Raw genomic sequence first — 8778 nt, 5'->3', positions numbered from 1 at the left:
ATCCTTTGATTTACCATTGACAGAACTGAATGAGGGTACTGCATCTGAAATAGCAGGTTTTTTACAATCTCAAATATGGTACCCCAGGGGAGCTCGAAATTAATGACAAAGATCTGGCTACAAACCACTCTCAGATGCAGTGTTTGGACATGACTTTTAATGAATCCATAGTATTTAACCTGTCCATTAGACAATCGTCGTCTTTTGAGCTGAATTTATTAAATAACAGTCTTTCATTATTCCCCTGAAGAAATAAGACTCATTTACTATGAGAATTGAATTATATTAATTTTTTTGAAGATTAAAAATAGCTGTTTTTTTGCATCCAAACCTGATACATTGGATGCATCTAAATTAATTAGGTGATCAAGATGGGCATTGCCTGAACCATCTGATTCCTTAATATTTGAAACTTTTGTACTTAGGGATTTGGCTGTTCTTGAATCTTCACAACAACAAATGAACATCAATTTTTGTAAAACTGAATGTCAGGCTATGAATGATTTAAGGAATTCAAAGATTGTAATCAAAGTGGCCGATAAGGGTGAGGGTATTGTGGTGATGGATACAGTACAGTATGTGGCAGAAGTAATCTGCCAGTTAAATGAAAGGGAGTTTATTGCACCCTGGTTAGTGATCCTACTGAATCCTTACAAATTGAGATTGAAGGGATGTTACAACAGGGTGTTCATGAGAAAGTAATTACATCTGAGGAGTATAATTTTTTTATACTCAACCTACATTTTATGTGTTACTGAAAATTCACAAATCTTTAAATAACCCTTCGGGGGCACACATTCATTTCAGGGACACGTTCTGTGTTGGAACCAAAATATATAGACAGCATTTTGCAGCCATTGATCCTGAAAATACTTTCAAATGTTAAAGATTCAGCTCATATGATCACGTTGTTACAGGGACTGACAGAGAGATAGGTACCTCTTGGATATTTGTGACAGCGGAGTTAATATTGCTATACACAACTATCCTACAAAGAGTGGCATTAAATATTATAGAATGTTCATTGATAGATATGGGGATATCTGATGAACAAAGAAGATCATTCAATCGCTTGCCATAATTGTATTAACTCAGAATTACTTTAAATGTGGATCAGAGTTTTATCAGCAAATTAAAGGGATCATGATGGGATCATCGACAGCCCCATTGATAGATTGCATATATCTAGAGGCATTCAAACAACATTTATAATTCTTCTTTTTCATTGAATATAATTTTTTGGAGAAGGTTTATAGATGATGTATTTTGGATATGGACAGGGACATACGTTTACATAATTACTTGAATTTGCTCACTGGTAAATAGGTTAGATTCCAATTTACAGTTTACATTTCAATATCATACTCAGAGAATTTTATTTTTGGACATACGAATTAAAGAGGCTGGTACAGTGGCTACTTCTATTTGTAGGAAAAGCACTGACAAAAATAGTCTTACATTATGCAAGCTTTCATCCGCGTTTATTGAAAGATAATATCTCTGTGGGGGTAATTTTTAAAGCTGCATAGAATATGTATGACGTTAGAGGATTATAAAATCAAGCAGTGCATTTGACACAAATATTTATTAATTGTGAATATTCTAAAGCCTGCATTAAATACACTCATAAGTGGGCATTATAAGTGAACCATCCAAATTTATTAATAGCAAGTTTAAATCCAGGAACGCCCATGCCCCGCCCAGACCATGCCCATGCCCCGCCCCTTTTTTAAACTTTTCATTTATACAAGCAGTGGCAAGTATGTGACTGTCTGAGCGGCTTTTAAAATCCTCTCGGCGTGCACCAGCCCAACATATTCGTGGCATCCCCTAATTTCGGTGCATGTCGGGTTTTTAAAATTCACCTTTTAAGTCTTTAGTATATCTGGCATTTATTTATTTAACAGGCAGATGCACTGCATAATCAGTACAAACTATAAAGTGGTTTACAAATTAACAAAAGAAACATTAAAAAAAAAAAATCAATAACATAACAGTGTGGCTGAATTTTTATGCAGATGAAATGCGGCCTCTGTTGATGCATGCATGCTACCGGCAGCGGTATCCCCTTCCCACAGTCAGCAAACAGCCCCTTGTAGAGCCCCAACCCACCAAGACAGCAAGTAGCCTTTGCCAGGCTCTTCCACCCGCACCTATTCTCTCAGATACCTTCAAAGGAAACATTCAGGGCAGGAGGGAGTGCCCCCCTGTCTTGTCCTGCTGGCGATGACTACTGTAATAGGGACAACTTCTGATGAGTAATAGCCCTGCTAGTGACGATTCCTGATGAATTCATTTGAGGACTGGCAGGTGTCGCTTGCTGGCTCTGGGGATGGAAGATGGGGGGGGGGGGGGGGATTAGCTCGAGAAGGGCGCTTGCTGATTTCTGGATAAGGATGGGGAAGAGATTGTGGCTCCCATCGGGCCTTGCTCTTACGTAGCTGCAGAACGCTAACACAATAACATAACATCTGCAAAGGCAGAATACATTTTTTGCTTTAGTACATGAGTTAATGCAAATCACATGGCTTAAACTGTAACTTGTGGTAGCTCTTGAGAATATTAATGAGAAGCTTTGCATGCATTTGCCTGCAACACAACTCATTTAAATATTCCATGGGATAGTAACTTTTAAGCAGCTGCTTGGGCGCACATGTGCGCGCATATACCGGCTTGTGCAAAAGGACGCGGCCATTTTATAACTTACACATGTATATGTGTGCATGGTACAAAATAGGCTGTATGTGCGCACATCTGCACACAATTTAATACGGACACACATGTGCGTTCAAATGCCACTTGCACCATGTAAGTAGGGGGATTTTAGTAGACACACGTGCCGATGTAATTACCAGTTTTCCCAGTTCGTTCCCAATTCGCTCAGGTAAAGGATAGGGTTTCCTAACCCTGCTAGTTAATTAGCATCCCTCTTAGCCTAGTATTTTGGTTTTTTTTGTTTTAGGACTTACAAGCCATCCATAGCAGAACTAAATTTACGGGAACACTCTCATTAGCAGATAGACAAAAAAATACTGTATTTTGAAATATAATTAAATCTGATTATTATTTTGTTCCAACTAAATTTGTAAGTGATATAAAATGAGATGCACTTCGGCTCCAAAATCTTATACGTTCCTGCAGTTAAAATAGTCTTCAAGAATGGATTATTGCACTGAAACAAAGGAGAGGTGTGATGCGGGGTTTAGCACCCGGGGCTTCCTTTGCCTGGGGAAAACTCTTGTTTGCTCTTTTCTTGCAAATCAGTTAGCATGTAGCTGTGGTGAATGAGAGCTGCAGCCTCGTTCCTCTGAGCAAAGCAGTACAATATGGATATTAATTAAATTTATTAAACAAATAACCCAGTGACTCAGAGAAGCAAGGGTCCATCTGCCAGCTCTGCAGAGACCCGAGCTGAATGGTAGCTGAGGCTGACTTGTAGGGCTGAGCAGATGGGCTCTTGTCTCTAGTGGGGGAGATTTGGTAGCCATCCAAATGCGTTTTCCCTCTTGCTGGCAACTGTGACTGAGGTAGTGCTGCTCTGCCTTTTCTCAGCCTCCCTCCTGCTTTCTCTGAGCGAATTTAAAATCTGGGATGTGCTGGAGCGGGGAAGTCATCATAGCTGATCTCATATCAGGTATGAGCTCTCAACCTGCAGCAGAGAGTAATTAGGAGAATTTAATTTTATTGACTTTCTACCCCCACTTGGGGGCAAGACATCTCAGCAGAGTCTGACTGCAGCTAAGGACCCTAAAGGCCAATCTCTAGTCTCTACCTCTTTTGCTACCCTGTTGCAGTACCTTGGACTCCCACTGTATCTTCAGCTTTCCCTTCACTTTTTCCACACCTGGGGCCTGAAAAAGAAACTCTGGTGTTTCCGGTGTGAAGCGAAACATCCCCAATTTATTAACTATCAGGAAGTCTTGCTTCCTTTTGTTTGACCCTGAACTGAAAGCACGAGATGGGTACTCAACAGTGTCAAGGTCAAGAGTTCTGAATTGCAGCCAGAAACTTGATGCTGTAAAGTACATTTTGTGTTTCTGTCCTTTTTTTTTTTTTTTTTTTTAATCATCATTGTAACACATTGTCCAGGGTCAAGCCACTAGTATCATGGACACTTTTCAGTAGGGGAGCAGGATTAGTATAAAACTAGCAAAGTTAGTGCTTCTACCCCTCATTCACTGATGTCAGCGAGGGGCCAGCACAAGAAGAACCCTGCCACAGGGGCTGGGTCACGAGTTGGGGGACTGATGTAGTTTGTATTTTCCTGTGAGTCATTTATAGTGTTGGAATTTCATTGTATTGAAATTGTGGAAGGTATTTTCACGATGTAAGCTTTTTTTGGGGGGGGGGGGAGAATGACATTTATTTATTTATGTATTTATTTTTAATTTTTATATACCGACATTCTTGTATAATATACAAATCATACCGGTTTACATTAAAACAGGAGATGCAGGAAAAAAGTTACCTTTGTCAAATACATTTAACATTAATAACAATGAAAATTGTTAACAAGGGATAACAACTATGAAAAAAGAGAAAGGTAAACAAAAGTGGAAGAAACATAGAAGTTAAAAAGAAAAAAAATGAAAAAAGGTAGCACCAAGGGGTGCACAAAGGGGAATGCCCCTTCGGTGCGCGACGCCAGGTGGAATGGCGCCGTTTACCGGCTCGATGCTGGGCTGGACGGCATCACAAGGGGGCGGGTCTCATGCTCACTGTTTTTCTTCATAGCGATCTCCATTCTCCATGTGAAATCCTTTTATCTCTAACCTCAGTTGCCTATAACTCAACCAGTTTCTAACCTACTTTACCACCTACTACTATTAGAAATACACAGCACTGTATACTACATATACACATAGATCCCTGCTCCATGTAGCTTACAACCTAATCAAGAGAAAGACACATGACAAGCAAAAGGAAGTATATTTATTGTAGTGAAGGTATTAGACTCAGGAATAATCCATGGAATAATTTCTTTACAGAGAGAGTGGTGCATGCATCAAACAGCCTCCCCGTGGAGGTGGTGGAGACGAGGACAGCATCTGAATTCAAGAAAGCATGGGATAAACACAAAGGATCTCTGAGGGAGTGGCAGGGATTGTAGCGCTGAGCAGTTGGTGCGGATGGGCAGATGAGATAGGCCGTATGCTGATTTTCTGCCCTCACGTTTCTCTGTTTCTATTAATGACAGTGTCTTGAGCTATGCGAAATGAGCAGCCAGATCTCAGAACTGGAGAAATATGATCATGAAGCCTGAGCTTCAATAAGGAAACGTTTTGGATGAACGTTCATTCCTTAATATCCTTCTCTTTCTCCCTCTTCCATGTTCTCTTGGGTCCATCATTTTCTTTTTCATTGACAGTGTGCAGATTCTCCTCTTTCTTTCACCTTCCCCTTAACTGGGGTCTGTGGCATTGTAATAGGAAGTACATTGGACAGAGACGATAGATTCTATGGTCCTCGTATTCTTTCTTATGTTAAACCTCTCAACTGCTGAAGGGCAGGAAGTTCTCACTCTTATGTTGCTCGACTTGTGATGTCCTGTGCCCGATTTCAGATTTGCGGCTCTTGATCTGCTCTCTGACGCCAGGCATTGATGTCAGCACAACCAATCCTGACCCCTGTTGCTCAGCATGTAGGAGGAGCTGGGCTCTTTAAAAAGCCAGTGATAGTCCCCTGCAGTGAAGAAGATGCTGGATGGTAATGTTTCTCTATTTTGAAAGACTGTTCATTGAGTTACAACATAATAGTACAAAAGTCAAACAAAATATGGTACCTAATACAGTACCAAACTTGAGTCAAAACTGGACAAGATAGAAGAATAAAAACAGGAATGCTGCATTAACCAGATACAAATTGTTAAGCAAGATGGCTTAACTTTGCTAAAGTGTGCATGGGTCCTTTGCCTGCATTTGTTTAAACCAGTATCTCCTGTGAAACTCCAATATGCCTAAAAAGCAGAAATTAGTTGAGGGTTAGGTTATTTTGGTGAAAATGAGGGCATGGATCCTGGTTCTGGAAACAATCCTCTGTGTAACATTATTTCCTATGGGGGAATAGGTTTTTCAACTTAAGATGTTTTGACTTAAGATATGATTTTCAGCAACTAAGTGTGACCTAAATCCGAGGACTTTCTGTATTCCTTTTACCAGGTATCCCCTTCATGCTTTGTCCTCCTTTAGGATTGATGCTATCCACTGTGGGGTAGATTTTTAAAGTTATGCGCGGGCGTAGATTTGTTCGCACAACCTGGCGCGAACAAATCTACGCCCAATTTTATAACATACGTGCGCAAAATTGTGCAACCTGCGCGCGCCGAGCCGAGCAACCTGCCTCCGTTCCCTCCGAGGCCGCTCTGAAATCGGAGCGGCCTCGGAGGGAACTTTTTTTCTGGTCCCCCTCACCTTCCCCTTCCTTCCCCTACCTAACCCACCCCCCAGCCCTAACTAAATCCCCCCCCCCCACCATTGTTAAGAAAGTTACGCTTGCTGGTGGGCTGCCGGTGCACCATTCCCCAGCCTGGGGGCTGGTTCGGAGGCCTCTGTCTTGCCCCCGGAACACCCCCAGGCCGGCACCATCCCCACGGCCCCGCCCCCGGAATGCCCCCGAATGCCACACCGCCCCGACACACCCCCCAAGCAAAGCCCCGGGACTTACATGCGTCCTGGGGCTTTGCACGCCGGCGGCCTATGCAACATAGGCGCGCCGGCGCGCAGGGCTTTTAAAATCTGCCCCTATGTTTTTAGGCCACCAATAAAAGTCTGGTTGCAGCACTGGACCCCAACTCTTTCCCTCTGCCACCATAATCAGAACTCTCAAGTATTCCCTCCATTACCAGTTCCACAAAATCCAATCTTTGCTGACCTTTGACCTTTTCTACATGTTGGACTCACTGCTTTGGGTTTACATAAGTCCCCTCTGTACCATGGGATTTCTGTTTGGATAGATAATTGTATATTTAAGGAATGTAATACATGCACTGCACTTAGCACTTAGATTATTCAGATGGCAACCATAAGGACCCTGACTTTTACGGTCTGGGAAAACAAATAAACATTGGGGGGGGGGGGGGGGGGGGGCGGTAACTTGCTGATGAGGCTGTTACTACTCTTAACTAATAAGCCTTATACTTATCATGCAACTCCAAGACTTCTCTCTGCTTCAACGGCAAGAGGTAATGGGAAATTGGACTCAGACAACAACTAACAAGGGCCCTGATTTTTACAGTCTGGGATAAGCAACGGGGTGACCTGTACAGTGCGGCAAATAGTACCATAAGCTTGCTGGGCAGACTGGATGGACTGTTTGGTCCTTTTCTGCTGTCATTTCTATGTTTCTCTGTTTACTATTCAGCATCCATTGCATGATTACATTGTGAAGACGCTTGTATTATTTTTATACAGAAGAAATCTACAGAATGACTAAATGGAGGCTTCAAAACAGTGTAATCAATATACAAAACTCTCCAATGAATCATACTTCTTAAGATTTAGACCGTCCTACTAGGCACTTCTAGTGATAACCTTCATTTACCTTATTCACAGTCAAAGGTCTGCATCTTCCAACTGATCTTAAGTCAATTATACATGTATCTTTTTTTGGGGGTTTTTTTTTTGTTTCTATATTGCACTTAAAATGACTGTTCATGACTTATCTTTCAGTGTTGCATGGCAAATAGTCCATATACTCCAACACGGGCTCGCGTTTCGAATGTTGTGCATCAATATCCATCGATAGTAGCATTATCTGAAATGGACATACTTCCTGTGGATTATGCGGCAGTGGATGAGTCATTGAGGGTAAAGAGTAGGGTTGCCAACTGGCTTCATATTTTCAAGACACATTGATCCAGTCCTGGTTTTACTCCCTTGCACGCAGGTACTTATAGTCTCGATTTTCTTAGGACATGCAATAGGTAAATCAGAATAAGTCCCAGCGTGCAATGGGGTAAAACCAGAACTGGATCAAATCTGGAGGCAACCCTAGTAAAGAGGTTTTTTCTTCCACCAAAACAATCCATTGTAACCCTTGAAGCATTGTTGGACTTAACAGCCAATCTTTCCCTTTCATTTTCTGAATGTTACAGTAAAGTTGATTGCCCAGGACAATAAGAAAATAGTGACTGAGCTTTCAGATAAGATTCTTTCACTTGAGAATGCTTTTCTGAATGTGGAGTCAGTTAATTCCACTATGATCCAGGAATGTGGATACTTTACTCGAAGCTTGGAATTGGTAGAGAATCGTTTGAAGTGTTTGAATTTATGTTTTACTAATTTTCTTAAGGTTATGGGCGCGTTTCCCCAATTGACTCACAGGAAATTTTTTTGTGGCTATTTGACATCTTCTTTTGGCATCAATTTCTGTTGTTAATATGACTTACTTTCTTCCTTTTAAAAATTCCCCTGGCCAACAAGCTGTCTCACAAGTTTCATCAGATATGGCTAATTTGACCCCTTTTTTGGAATCTTCCTCTATGGAAATAATTGAAAGATCTACATTGTTAGTTTCTTTTTTCTGTGAGCTTGATGTGAGAATCTCACATGAAAAGTTAATGAAAAGTTACTTTGAAAATATGATGGTGGACTTTTTGGGACAATCGGTCAGGATTTATCCTGATTTGGCTAAGGCAATGCAATGTTCTTATGTTCTTATTGATGCAGAGAATTTCTGGCTTTGTGCCAAGAAGTGCAGGCTCTGGGCACATCATTTTGCTCAGATATCCTTGTAAATGTAACATCAAATTGAAAAATTAATGTTATATCTTTTTTATTT

Source organism: Rhinatrema bivittatum, chromosome 17 (genome assembly GCF_901001135.1).
Source record: "Rhinatrema bivittatum chromosome 17, aRhiBiv1.1, whole genome shotgun sequence".
In the NCBI taxonomy this organism is placed as follows: Eukaryota; Metazoa; Chordata; class Amphibia; order Gymnophiona; family Rhinatrematidae; genus Rhinatrema; species Rhinatrema bivittatum.
This window is presented reverse-complemented; position numbering follows the sequence as displayed.